At 35.7% G+C, this 15708-nt stretch overlaps 1 pseudogene; it reads left to right on the forward strand.

The window, feature by feature from the left end:
- The first annotated feature begins 853 nt into the window (after positions 1-853).
- Positions 854-10273, forward strand: LOC115976029 (annotated as a pseudogene).
- The last annotated feature ends 5435 nt before the right edge of the window (positions 10274-15708 follow it).

Consider the following 15708-nt stretch of genomic DNA (forward strand, 5'->3'; position numbering starts at 1 on the left):
TATATTAAATTTCCTATGTTCATACAAGTCCCTGTAGGTTCGACCTCATTCTTGTCAAACTATACTTTGGTACAGTTCGTGCACTTGCTAGTACTTTAAAATTTCACAACAAGTTTTTGTCGCCGTTTTTGAGAACTTGGTTAGGAAAATAAATTAGGTCTTAATTGAATTTTTCCTTCCACTAGTTGTAGTTAAAATTTTTTTTTTTTAAATAAAAAAAATTATTATTATTTCTTTGGGCATGGTGCATGAGAACTTGGATGGGTGATAAATACAAATGTCTTGTTAGTTGTGATTATCCATCCAAAATGGGAGAAACAGGAGATGATTCAAAACTCTTACAGAGTTGTTCTCATCCATAACCACTAATCCTCCAACTTATATAGTATTGCCTGCAACCATTGCTACACATTTTGAGTTGAAGCCACAAATAATCCACCTTCTTCATACTTTTCATGGGTTAGATAGAGAAGACCCTTACATGCATGTAAAGGATTTTCTTGAGATTTTTACTACTTGTAAGTTCCAGAACTTCACCAATGTCTCTATTCGCTTGTATTTATTCTCTTTTTCCTTGAAGGATAAGGCAAAAGCATGGCTTAACTCTCTGTCACCTGGATCTATCACCTCATAGGAACTTTTGGTAACTAAATTCATCTCTAAATTTTTCCCAATGGCCAAGACCAATGTTTTGAGGAGAGAAATTGCATAATTTTATCAGGATGAAGAAAAGAAATTTTATGAGCGTTGGGAGAGATCTAAGGACTTGATCTTATAGTGTCCTCACCATGGTTTTGAAACATGGAGACCGGTACAATATTTTTATAATGGTTTGACTCAAACAAACCATAACATGATCGAGTCCATGAATGGTGGTCGATTTTTTAGTCTTATAGATGATGAGGCATACAAATTTCTTGAGAATTTATCAGAAAGCTCACAACAATGGGGTTTTTCCAATCATAGAGAGAGTTTTGCCCTAGCAGTTAAGAGAGGAGGATTGTATGAAATCAGTGAAGATTTAAACATAAAATCTAGGTTAGACATTCTCACTCGTAAGGTTGAAGTTTTAGCTTTAAGTAAAGGGGTGAATCTATCAATCAAGTTCAAAGTGGAACATGCTTATTTGTATGAGTCCTATGCATACAACACAAATGTGTCCTTACACATTTGGTTACCCTAAATTCTATACTAAGCAAGCAAGTGCACTAAATAATTATGGAAGGTCACTTGCTAGTCCATTTTCAGAGACATATAATCCAAATTGGCAAAATCATCCTAAATTCTCTTAGAGGCAGAACCATCCTCCCACAAATGTAGGTGGACAACAAGTGCATCAACAAAGTCAATTTCATCCACCTACCCAAGCATATCCTATCATTCCTTAATCAACTCCTTAGTTTATCACCACCAAGAAAACAATCATATTTGAAGGAGTCCTTCAAAACTTTCATGCAATCAACTAGCCAAACCATTCAAGAGATGAAAAATTCTACTTATTTGAATAGTCAAGCTATTTCAAAGTTGGAAAATCAAGTTGGCCAATTAGCAACCCAAGTTGGAGAGAGGGAAAAATGAAAATTTCCTAGTTAGCCTATTCCTAACCAAAAAGGGCAGTATGCCATCAATGGTTCTTCTAGTTCTACTCATGCACATGAATTAGTTTAGTCTATTACTACCCTTAGGTCCAGAAAACAAGTTAAAAATCAAGTGAAAATGCCAAAGGTGGAGGATAATGAAAACAATGTGTTAAAGGAAAAAGAAGTTCACAATTCATAGGATGAACATAGAGAAAAGAAGGAAAACGCAATCTAAATTCCAAATTCGAGATTTTAGTTCTTCCCCTCTTGATAAGAAGTTTGTTCCTAAAGCCCCATTTTCTCAAAGATTAATCAGTCCTCAAAAAAAGTGCACAATTTGGAGATATTTTAGGGGTTTTTAAGCAAGTGCAAATAAACATTGCATTCCTTGATGCAATACAGTAGATACCTGCTTATGCCAATTTTATGAAAGATCTTGTGACAATGTAGAGAAAGACAAATGTCCCTAAAATTGCATTTTTGATAGAGCAAGTCAATTCAATCTTTCAGAATGAATATCCAATGAAATGTAAGGCCCAAGATCTCCTACAATTTCATGCAAGATTGGAGATCGTCTCATTGAACGAGCTTTGCTAGATTTGGGGGCAATTGTGAACCCAATGCCCTATTCAGTTTATTTACAGCTAGGTTTAGGGGAGCTGAAACCCATAACCATGATACTATAGTTAGCTGATAGGTTTGTGAAAATCCCTAAAGGTATTATTGAAGATGTGTTGATTAAGGTGGATGCATTCCATTTTCCTGTTGATTTTGTTGTGTTAGACACTGAGTCTGCTCTAAATGCCAATATACAAATCCATGTCATTTTTGGGTCTCCCTTTCTTAGCCACATCCAATGCTTTGATCAATTGTCAGAGTGGTGTAATGAAGATTTCTTTTGGGAACATGTCTATTGATCTTAATATCTTTCATGTAAGTAAACAAGTACTAGACAATGAGAATATCTGTGAGGTTAAAATGATTAAGAGTCTAGACCATGATACTTTCATACAATCAAGTTGTGAGGATCCCCTAAAGGCTTGTTTAACCCCTTTTTGTTACAATTTGGATACTGAAAAATAAATTGAGTAGGTTAATGCATTGTTGGATTTTTTTTCCTTTCTTAAGTACTGATAGCTAGTGTTGAGGACAAATTTTTCACACCACATGGCTTCATTTCATTGGCGACCCACACCATGTCAACACTATCATAGATTTTGGGAAAATCTCTTCTAAAGCCTAAAAGAGCCCATATTTACATAAAAAAGGCATCAAAGCCCATGGTTCAAGCTCATAGCACATCATCTCATTTTTTTGGCTCATGATCCAAGTTCATAAGTCTTATTGGGGGAATTTTGGGAGTCGTGGTTTGGAGGGCCAAGAAGTATGTTCAGTAAAGTTCTAGTGATTCAAAGTTGATAAAGGAAAGCATGTTGTTTGGCATATCTTCCCCAATTCCCTGAACTCTGATAGATTAGTGTGCAATAGGTAACATTTGGTAAGCCTCTCATATCACATAACACTTAGAATGATAAAACTCCTCATGCACTTTACATAAGAATTAATGTTCATCATATAATATAAGTTTAAAAATGTAATTATAACATTTCATATAATATATTATTATCATCTAAATCAATTCCAAGCACATGGCTAAATATATATTAATATCTCATATCTAGCATTAAATGCTCTCCTTACTCTCCAAGATTTGGTTAAAATGCAAAAAGATCATAATTACATCTCTAAAACTTCATCAAATATCAACCAATTAGTCTATTACTTATCAAAATTATTTAAGGACTAAACATATAATTTTTCAAAAGAGGAAACTTAGCCAAAAATAGCAACAGCGGCTCTAGCAGAAGCTGCAAACAACTCCAGCAGTAGCTACAAACTTCTACACAAACAGCTCCAGCAGAAGCTACAAATAGCTTCTGTAGAAACAGCTTCTGCAAAAACTGCAACAACTCCAGTGAAAGCTACAAACAACTTCTGCAAAAACTGCAACAGCTCCAGCAGAAGTTACAGTAGCTCCAGTAGGTTGACACATGTCCTAAAATGACATCACTTGCTCATTAATACCCAATCCCAGCAGCTTGCTGTCATACCCAAAGAAATAGAAGGATCTCATAAAGATTATCTTACCATTTTTAGCCAAATCAAGAATTTAATGCCAAATATTTTCCCTCCAAGCAAAAGATGTCATTCAAATGGCATCATTTGACAGCTAACAGCTGTGACAGCACCATTAAGTCTCTAACTTTGCTTCTTTTGGCTAAAAAAAAAAAAAAATCCCACTAATGAAACCACTTACTTTGTCAAAGACTTTTCCTTATTTGCTAAATTTTCCTTCAACTAATTCTAATCTAGTTACATACTTGGCTCTATATAAAGAGGACCAAGCTACACACTAAGAGGGATTCATCCCTCTCTCATCTTTAATATTCTGAAACTCCATTCATTTTGCTGCCATATCTCTAAAGACCTCCATATCTTTCTTCATCTCACTTCATAGATAACAACATATCACACCTATTACACCACACCATTACACACTATCCATCTCTCCTACACTTAAATATTCTAAAACTTCTTCATTTTGCTACCCAAAAACATATCTCCATCTCATTCTTTATTTCTCATACAAAATCTCCCTTCTTAGAAAGCAACATAACCCATGGCATAATACAAAAAACCTCTCCAGCAGTAGCTATAATCTCATGTATTTACTATATTTAACCTTCATATTATCTATCTCACACTTCCATATATTTTACAAACACATTCCTCACAAAATACCTATATATACTTCTCATATATCTTTAAACTCCATGTCTCACAAAGTATACATATACAAGATCCATGTCTAACAAAACATCTACATATAATTCCTATACATATTACAAACACCATATTTCACAAAATATATATATTTCTTACCATCTCCACACATCTTAAAACATATCAAACACTCTTCCAAGAACTTATTACTAAAAGTCCTTTCTCATGGAAGACATATATTTATAATGCTAAAAGCCCTTCTCATGAAAGGAAAAAACTTATAATACTAAAAGTCATTCTCATGGAAGGCAACATTACTCATATTTGACTAAAAACTAAAAGAGCATTACATGGGGAAAGTCATTTAAGTGCATGATGAAAGGGGATAAACTCAACCAACCTATGCACACGGCTGTACATACTCTCTCTCCCTCTAGTTGCACCCATTTTTCCCTTTTAATCATGAAGTCACTATTGAAGGACTCATAATATCATATTGTACCGCTGGACTCGTTTTATCATGCTACTGAAATGTCATAAGTCCACTGCTGCTCTACGGCTGGAGCTACAAACTATGAAGATAAGTGAATCTTTCTTCATCTTTGAAATTACATTATTAAGTACATGTTAATTCATTATTATTGTACCGCTGGATGCAAGTTACTTTAATATCATCTCACTATTTAATAAACATAATCTCACTAATACTTCATTAATGAACATACATATTAATAAATCAATAGATAAGTCAATACTTTCTCCATCTTTGAAATTACATTATTAAGAATATGTTAACTCATTATTATTTTACCGCTGGATGCAAGTTATTTTAATATCATCTCACTATTTAATGAACATGATCTCACTAATACTTTATTAATGAACATACATATTAATAAATCGATCTACCACCATCGCACATATATTATTTGGACATGAACCACCATTGGACACATATTTTTTGGAAATGAACTACCATTGGACACATATTATTTGGACATGGACCATTGCCAAGCATACCTTATTATGTTGAACATGAACCATGAACCGCAGCTAAATATGGACTATTGGACTCATCCCATTATTGGACATTTGATACCTAATTAATTATTTTCTAATGTTGGACATAACTTAATATACATAATAATAACGTATCAACTCACCATTTAATCAAAGTTATCATGCTAAGCATATTATTTATTTATTTCAACCATTATCATGACTTTAAGACTTTGGGCTTCATCTATTTTGTAGGCTTAAAAATACACCGGAAGCCATTGGTCTATGCGGCCCAATGTTGAGTTCCGGGTTGAACTCCCTAAAACAAATCTAAGCTTAGCAAAGTCACACTTCCAATAGGAGACACGTGGCTACGCAAAAAGAAAAAAAGAAAAAAAAAAAAAAAAAAAAAAAAAAAAAAAAAAAACCCGCCCCTGATAGTTGGAAACCAAAATTGGTCCCTCTTCCACTTTCTTCATCCCCACTCCCATTTATTATAGAACCACCAAATTTGGTTTTGAAACCATTATCTAACACTCTCAAGTATGTGTTTTTAGGTTCTTTGGAGACCTTACCTATCATTATAGCTTCAGAGTTGGATGACTTTTGGCAACACCAATTGATAAATGTACTTCAAGTGCATAAGGAAGTTATAGTTTGGATGATTGCTGATATTAAAGGTATTAGTCTCTCTATGGTTATGCAAAGAATTCAACTGGAAGAGACTACTAAAGCTTCTAAACATGTTTTTGACCTAGGTAAGTTACAATCTCAATGGACTAGTCAATTCATAGTTTGCAAAGCTTATCTCCATGGTGTTGTTGAGGTTTGGATGATCCTGCTTATCAGGATTGACCTCCAATTGTGTTAGATTTTTTTTTTTTTTTTAAAAAACAAAAAAAAAAAATCATATTTTTCTTGTTTATTTTCTTGTTTAGTTTTATTCTCTTTTGTTCTAACTAATATTTGACAGAAATTAAAATTTATAACAATCAGCTTGAGCAGGTACGTCTTCTCCTTTTCCTTACCTTACTTGTTTCTACTTGATTCTCATGTTGCATATCAATATTTCGCTCTCCTTTCATTCAAGACATATATTTGAGAGTATCATTTTTAACATTGAGGAAAATGTTTGGTTTAGGCTTGGGGGGATGTAAATGGATTTCTATTTTTCTATTTTGTTTTGTTTAGTTGTGTTGAAAAAAAAAAATTGCCTTGCTTGAGGTTTATGTTTAAAGTTCATTATACTACTCTTGCATAAAGAATTTCATTGCTATCATGCTCAATTCATTGCACTTGCATGTAGCCACTTAGACACAACTTTTTGTTGAAGGATAAAAGTGATTAGAAAATCTTGAAGATAATAATGTGGAGACTATAACCCCTATGAATTTTGAGCCTATAATTTTTTTTGGAGGGTTATTTAATTTTTCTAATCTTAAAGTTCATTTGGAAGTGTGTAACATATTTCCCTTGCTATAGTCTCATTGTTCTTTCTTTTGGCCAAGAAGAAAAAAATTTATTTTTATCCACACTTGAATATTTTGAAGTCATTGATGTTGAATGAACTATACTAGTCTTTGAGAGATGAGATTAGGTCATTTTTGTTTGCTTTGAGCCATATGTGTTTTTCTTTTTCTTTCTTGATACATTATCACTAGTCAACCCATTGAGCCTTTTAATAGCCTTTCTTTCTTAAAGCCCTTATCCATGGTGTTTCAAGAAGAAATTTGATTAATTTGTTTCAATGTTGTGGATGTGCAAGAATTCAAAGAAGAAAGAAAAAAGAATTCAAAGAAGAAGAAGAAAAAATAAATAAATAAATAAATAAAGGGAAAATGTCCAAAAAAAAAAATTGTCATCAAATTTTGAGAAGTGCAATGTAAGGAAGGAATACTGCTTTGAAGAAGAAGAAGAGTTGGAAAAAGGATGCTAAATGGAAATACCAAAAGGAATTGAGATTCCAACTAATCTTGAAAACACTTCTTATATTTACTTCACCCATTTTTGTTTCACTCCTTTTGTTTTTACCCTACATTACGTCCTAATAAAGTCCTTATTTGATCTTGAAGATTGTGTAGTTCAGATATTGACATGACTGGAAAAAAAAAGTATGGTATAAATATTTTTTGCCACCATTTCATGAGACTACTTGTTCTTTCTTGATTAAGTGTTTTTCATGTGATTTATATGTGAGGTGCTTGATTTTTCTTACATTACTCTGCTCGCATATACTGTTGAGATTGTTACACCCCATTTCAAAATGATTTTATTTGTTGAGTGATAACACCGGAAAGATTTGAGTTGAAGCAAACTTTCAAATAAAGATACGAATCAAGTTTATCTAAAACTAAGATTGTGTTTGGGTTGGCTACCACTTTTAACTCACATTGAGTTTTGATGGCATGTGAAATTTCTTTGGCATTTGTAGTGTTTTTGAACTTGAATTAATCCTCTTTGCAAAAGGCTCATAAAATAAAAGTTTTAGTTTTGTTTGATTTTCTTTGTTTTTCTTGTTTTAGTATTCATTCTAAGAATTTTGTGGGTATATTCACTACAAACCCTTATGAGACTATAACTCGTCCACTAGTGTAAGCTAGGGGTTTAAAGGCTTGTTACATATGCTAAATGTAATTGAAATTTTCAGCAAAAGTGGATTAGTTAGGATTTCATTTTTCTTTGTTTTAATTTCTTTGTTTTGTTTTACTCCATCTATTTTGCTTGAGGACTAGCAAAATGTAGGTTTGGAGTATTTGATATGTGTGAAATATAAACAATAAAATACTCTTATATCTACATATTTAACTTTACTTTTATGCTATTTTGTGATTGGTTATATATTATCTTTGTGTCATAGGTAATAAGGGCTTTATATGCAAAGTGGGGCTATGTCAATTGCTAAGCCAACTTGAGAAAACCTAGAAGGCATAAAGTAAAAGGAAAAAGAAAAGCAAAGAAAAGAAAAAGAAGAATAAAAAAGACAGGAAGGAGCCTGGAAGGCATGGGAGGGCAAAAGAAAAAAAAAATGAAAATATAAAGTTTGCTTTAGTAAGACATGTACAGTGGGCTTGATTGCATGTTTGACGTGGGCCTCATTATTTCTTCACCGAAACACATACCTAAGCGTTCTTACTTTTGGGACACGTTGGGATTTTAATAACGCTTTAGGTCAACCACATGTGATGGATTATAAAGGAGCAAAACAAAGCAATAGAAAAGAGGCTAATCCGACTTGTATTAGGAGCGGCTTCTCTTGTATAAAAACCTCTACGTCAGTTTGCAAAACAATATAGAGAAAATAGAGGCTAGGGCTGAACGTGTAGCATATAAAGGCAGCCACATTTGGCTTCTCTATAGTTTTTTTCCATGACAGCATTGTGATTATTTCTTTCTCTATTTTTATTTGTCCAGGATTATAGATATGAGTTCAATCATGTTTTCCTCATAATTTAGGATTTATCTCAATTAATTGAATACTTGGTTTATTATTTCTTGATTTTAAAATTGGATATCTCTTGTGATTTATTTGTCAAATTATACAATTGATGATTTGATTTTTAGAATTGGACATCTCTTGTGATTTGTTTGTCAATGGATACAATTGATGATTTGATTTTATACCTAGGAAGCGAAGAAGATCATGCTTTAGATTTTTAAAATAGAGAATATTTTCCATGATAGCAAGATTGATTTCTAGATTATCATGCAGTAGTTAGGAAAAATTAATGATCATAAATATATGCTGATATGATTTACATGGTAGATTCCAAAACCTTAATTCATTTTTCTTGATTGTTTACATCTTTTTTACTGCATTATATCACATCTTTGCTTTGGATAATTATTTGCTTAGTTTATTTAATTTCAAAACAACCAATTTTTATTTCAAAACAACCAATTTTTATTAAATTAGATTAAGATTAATTTGGTTAATACTTAAGTAATTAAGTCCGATGGTATGCTACTCTCCTCCTTTATACTTAATGAGTCATACTACATTGGCTGATACTGAGTTTGTTCTGTTAATTGATTTGCAGCATGGAGTTTTGGTACCTGATGATACTGGTAGTAATAATAAGTCGTCTGTCGAATCCTCTTGTACCAGTTGATGCCTTCTCTGTTGGGTTATACGTGTGAGTGAAGTCCCACATTGAATAAAGATGAGAAGAATGAGTGGTTAATATAACATAATTGAGCACATACCCATTGGGCTTAGGCCTTTTGGGTTAAAGTGTGTCTCTATATGTTATATTAATTACTCAAGGAAGCTCCCCAAGGTGTTTATCTCCCCAACAAGTGGTATCAGAGCCCATGGTGGTGTGCGGCGAAGGTGGTGAGGTGTTCATGGTCCCTATCCTCTGTTGGGTTACACGTGTGAGTGAAGTCCCACATTGAATAAAGATGAGAAGAATGAGTGGTTAATATAACATAATTGAGCACATACCCATTGGGCTTAGGCCTTTTGGGTTAAAGTGTGTCTCTATATGTTATATTAATTACTCAAGGAAGCTCCCCAAGGTGTTTATCTCCCCAACAACTGGTATCAGAGCCTAGGGTTAGGTTTAAGTGAGAGCAATGGCAGAGGAAGCAGGAAAGGCGTCTGGAATAGAAAAGTTCGATGGCATAGACTTTGGATTTTGGAGGATGCAAATCGAGGATTACCTTTATGGGAGGAAGTTGCATCTACCGCTTCTAGGGGAAAAACCTGAGGCTATGAAGGCTGAGGAATGGTCTCTTCTTGACAGACAGGTACTAGGAGTTATCAGGTTAACTTTGTCTAGGTCTGTTGCACACAATGTTGTAAAGGAGAAGACCACAGCAGATTTGATGAAGGCTTTGTCTGGTATGTATGAAAAGCCGTCAGCAAACAATAAAGTCCACTTGATGAAGAAACTGTTCAATCTGAAGATGGCAGAGAATGCATCAGTAGCACAACATCTGAATGAATTTAATACTATCACAAATCAATTGTCGTCTGTAGAAATTGATTTTGATGATGAGATTCGTGCTCTGATTGTCTTGGCTTCTTTGCCAAACAGTTGGGAGGCAATGAGGATGGCAGTAAGCAATTCTACAGGAAAGGAAAAACTCAAGTACAATGATATACGAGATTTAATTCTGGCTGAGGAGATTCGCAGAAGAGATGCAGGTGAATCCTCAGGATCTGGTTCTGCCCTAAACCTTGAGACAAAAGGCAAAGGTAATAACAGAAATTCAAATCGGGGCAGATCAAAATCCAGAAATTCTAATCAGAACAGAAATAAATCTAGATCAGGCCAACAAGTACAATGCTGGAATTGTGGGAAAACAGGTCACTTTAGGAATCAATGCAAAAGTCCTAAGAAGAAGAATGAAGATGATTCTGCTAATACTGTAACAGAAGAGGTACAGGATGCATTACTTCTTGCAGTAGACAGTCCACTTGATGATTGGGTTTTGGATTCAGGAGCTTCGTTTCATACCACTCCACACCGAGAAATCATACATAATTATGTTGCAGGTGATTTTGATAAGGTGTATTTGGCTGATGGTTCAGCCTTGGATGTTGTGGGTATGGGAGATGTTCAAATATTGTTGCCCAATGGGTCTGTTTGGTTATTGGAGAAGATTCGACATATTCCTGACCTGAGGAGGAATCTGATTTCTATTGGACAACTTGATGATGAAGGACATGCAATACTATTTGTTGGTGGTACTTGGAAGGTTACAAAGGGAGCTAGGGTATTGGCTCGTGGAAAGAAGACTGGTACTCTGTACATGACCTCAAGTCCAAGAGACACAATTGCAGTTGCTGATGCAAGTATTGATACAAGCCTATGGCACCGCAAACTTGGTCATATGAGTGAGAAAGGGATGAAGATGCTGCTGTCAAAAGGAAAACTACCAGAATTAAAGTCCATTGATTTTGACATGTGTGAAAGTTGCATCTTAGGAAAGCAGAAAAAGGTGAGTTTCTTGAAAACTGGCAGGACACCGAAGGCTGGAAAATTGGAGTTAGTACACACTGATTTGTGGGGGCCTTCTCCAGTTGCATCCCTGGAGGTTCAAGGTACTATATCACTTTTATTGATGACTCAAGCAGAAAGGTATGGGTTTATTTTCTGAAAAATAAATATGATGTATTTGAAACCTTTAAGAAGTGGAAGGCCATGGTTGAGACAGAAACAGGTTTGAAAGTAAAATGTTTGAGGTCAGATAATGGAGGAGAGTACATAGATGGAGGGTTCAGTGAGTATTGTGCTGCACAGGGAATTAGGATGGAGAAGACCATTCCTGGGACACCACAGCAGAATGGTGTGGCTGAGCGCATGAATAGAACTCTCAATGAGCGTGCTAGGAGTATGAGGTTGCATGCTGGACTACCAAAAACTTTTTGGGCTGATGCTGTTAGCACTGCAGCTTACCTGATAAACCGAGGACCTTCAGTTCCCATAGAGTTCAGACTTCCTAAGGAGGTTTGGAGCGGTAAAGAGGTAAAGTTTTCACACTTAAAAGTTTTTGGTTGTGTTTCTTATGTTCATATTGATTCTGATGCTCGTAGTAAACTTGATGCAAAGTCTAAAATATGTTTTTTCATTGGCTATGGTGATGAGAAATTTGGCTATAGGTTTTGGGATGAACAAAACAGGAAAATCATCAGAAGTAGAAATGTGATATTTAATGAACAGGTTATGTACAAGGACAGGTCAACTGTAGTGTCAGATGTTACAAAGATAGATCAAAAGAAATCTGAGTTTGTCAACTTAGATGAATTGACTGAAGGTACTGTCCAGAAAAGGGGTGAAGAAGATAAGGAGAATGCAAATTCACAAGTAGATCTGAGTACACCTGTAGCTGAAGTCCGCAAATCTTCCAAAAACATTAGACCTCCACAGCGTTATTCACCCACTCTAAATTATCTCCTGTTGACTGATGGTGGTGAGCCAGAGTGTTATGAAGAAGCCTTGCAAGATGAGAATTCAAGCAAGTGGGAGTTAGCCATGAAGGATGAGATGGATTCCTTGTTGGGGAATCAGACATGGGAACTGACTGAATTGCCAGTAGGAAAGAAGGCTTTGCACAACAAGTGGGTATACAGAATAAAGATTGAGCATGATGGTAGTAAACGTTACAAGGCCAGATTAGTTGTTAAAGGGTTCCAGCAGAAGGAAGGCATTGACTACACAGAGATATTTTCTCCAGTTGTGAAGATGTCAACAATCAGACTAGTACTGGGAATGGTGGCTGCAGAAAACTTACATCTTGAGCAGTTAGATGTGAAGACAGCATTCCTTCATGGTGACTTGGAGGAAGACCTTTACATGATTCAGCCAGAAGGGTTCATTGCTCAAGGACAAGAGAATTTAGTCTGCAAACTGAGAAAGAGCTTGTATGGCCTAAAACAAGCTCCTAGACAGTGGTACAAGAAATTTGACAGTTTTATGCATAGAATTGGGTTCAAGAGATGTGAAGCTGATCACTGTTGCTATGTTAAGTTTTTTGACAATTCTTACATCATATTACTGTTGTATGTGGATGATATGCTTATTGCAGGGTCTAGCATTGAGGAGATTAATAATCTGAAGAAGCAATTGTCCAAACAGTTTGCAATGAAGGATTTGGAAGCTGCAAAGCAAATCCTTGGTATGAGAATCATTAGAGACAAGGCTAATGGTACATTGAAACTTTCACAGTCAGAGTATGTGAAGAAAGTTCTCAGCAGGTTCAACATGAATGAAGCTAAACCAGTGAGCACACCCTTGGGTAGTCATTTCAAACTAAGCAAAGAACAATCACCGAAGACAGAAGAAGAAAGAGACCATATGAGCAAGGTGCCTTATGCCTCAGCTATTGGCAGCTTGATGTATGCTATGGTGTGTACAAGGCCAGACATTGCACATGCAGTGGGAGTTGTGAGCAGATTCATGAGTAGGCTTGGAAAGCAGCATTGGGAGGCAGTCAAGTGGATTCTGAGATATCTAAAGGGTTCATCAGATACATGTCTTTGTTTCACAGGTGCAAGTTTGAAACTGCAGGGTTATGTAGATGCTGATTTTGCTGGTGATATTGATAGTAGAAAGAGTACTACAGGGTTTGTTTTCACTCTGGGTGGTACAGCTATATCATGGGTTTCAAATCTACAGAAGATTGTTACTTTGTCTATTACAGAAGCTGAGTATGTTGCAGCAACTGAAGCTGGAAAGGAGATAATTTGGCTACATGGTTTCTTAGATGAATTGGGTAAGAAGCAGGAGATGGGCATTCTACACAGTGACAGTCAGAGTGCAATCTTTCTTGCCAAGAATTCGGCTTTTCATTCAAAGTCGAAGCACATACAGACAAAATACCACTTTATCCGTTACCTTGTTGAAGATAAGCTGGTAATGCTTGAGAAGATTTGTGGATCTAAGAACCCGGCAGACATGTTGACTAAGGGTGTCACTATTGAGAAGTTGAAGCTGTGCACAGCTTCAATTGGTCTTTTAGCTTGAGGACAGGAGGATGAGTTGCAGGGATGAGGGATTGTGTTATGGAGGATTGTGGCTGATGTTTGCAGCTTGTGAGCCCTTAAGGGCTAAGGTGGAGCTGATGGAGGAGTTTGCTAGTGTAGCTTGATCAATTCAAGCCAAGGTGGAGATTTGTTGAAGTAGGGCCCGTGTGTGGCTTGAATTGCCACAAGCCCACCTTATTTGACCAAATCCTATTTGGAATAGTAACCCACCTTTTAGCCGACTTTGACATATATATATATATATATATATATATATATTAGGTTTTGTGTAGGAATGTGTAGCCGTGAGATTAAAGAAAAAATTCCAATTAACCTAGTTAGCAGCCGCATGAGAGAAAATAGAGAAAAGAGAGGCAGCCAGCTTCTATTCTTATTTTTTCTGTGAGAGAGTGCTAAGGTGTAATTGGGATTTAGGTTTCTTAAGAGTGTTCTTGTGCACTATTGTATTTTTCCCTGATAATAGTGAAATCCCTGCAACTCCGTGGACGTAGGCAAATTGCCGAACCACGTAAATATTGTCTTGTGCGTGTGATTATTTTTCTTTGACGTGTGTTTTCTCTATTTGTTTTGTTTCTCACAGGTTAGGAATTTTTGGTTAAATTCCCTACAAGTGGTATCAGAGCCCATGGTGGTGTGCGGCGAAGGTGGTGAGGTGTTCATGGTCCCTATCCAGCGGGGACAGAGAAAGCCTAAATAGCCCACACATAAAGATCCTGGAGAAAAAGAAAAAAAAAGAGCCCAACAAATGAATATTGCTAATGGTGCTAAATAATGGTGTGATGCAAGGTTCCCATGGACATGGACGTGCGGGGTTCCCATGGATGTGCGTGCGGGGTTGACACGTGGTTCCCATGGATGGCGTACGAAAGACTCATGGATGATGCATTGATGAAGTGAAAAGCCCATTAGGCAAGGAGGAGTAAGTAGGACTTGTTCATGGCCCATAGAGAGGTCTTGAAGCCCACAGAGAGGCAAAGACTCACACGTGAGAGGGAGATTGTTGGGTTACACGTGTGAGTGAAGTCCCACATTGAATAAATATGAGAAGAATGAGTGGTTAATATAACATAATTGAGCACATACCCATTGGGCTTAGGCCTTTTGGGTTAAAGTGTGTCTCTATATGTTATATTAATTACTCAAGGAAGCTCCCCAAGGTGTTTATCTCCCCAACATTCTCTATTTGGTATGGCGCTTCACCATCACCTCCATATATTGCCATCTGCATGCTTAATATTTCATACTTGTTAATTTGGTGGCCCTAGAGATTAGATTTGAAAAACACTTTTCAAAAATTAGTGAGTTTTATTCTCACATCAAACTGTCATATCACTGGTATATCTTTTGATGCCAATCGAGACATTAATATAACATATAGGGACACCACTTAATTCAAAAGTTAAACTTATGGGTTTGAATCCAATTATGTTATATTAATTCAACTTCTTTTCTTTATCTCCATGTGAGACTTCCACCCACACACATATACCCAACAAAATGAGCTTGAGGAAATCTTTCATTTTCATAAAGTCCCTGTGAGTTCGACCTCATTCTTGTCAAACTATACTTCAATACAGTTCGTGCACATGCGAGTACATAGGTGCTATGATGCAGTGAGAATAACATGAATATGCATAGAACATAAACATGTATTGATTCATTAGTACTATGATGCAATAAGGAAAGTGACGTAAATCATGCATAATTGCATGAACATGCATATGATTTGATTGATAAACATAATGAATATGCTTAATTGGTGCAATGATGCAAATGCTTGAGTGATTGAACATGCTTGATTAATGTCATGATTGTGATGTTATCATCTTGTGGATGTTACTGCCTTGTGATGTA

This window comes from Quercus lobata, chromosome 2, assembly GCF_001633185.2.
Source record: "Quercus lobata isolate SW786 chromosome 2, ValleyOak3.0 Primary Assembly, whole genome shotgun sequence".
NCBI classification, from domain to species: domain Eukaryota; kingdom Viridiplantae; phylum Streptophyta; class Magnoliopsida; order Fagales; family Fagaceae; genus Quercus; species Quercus lobata.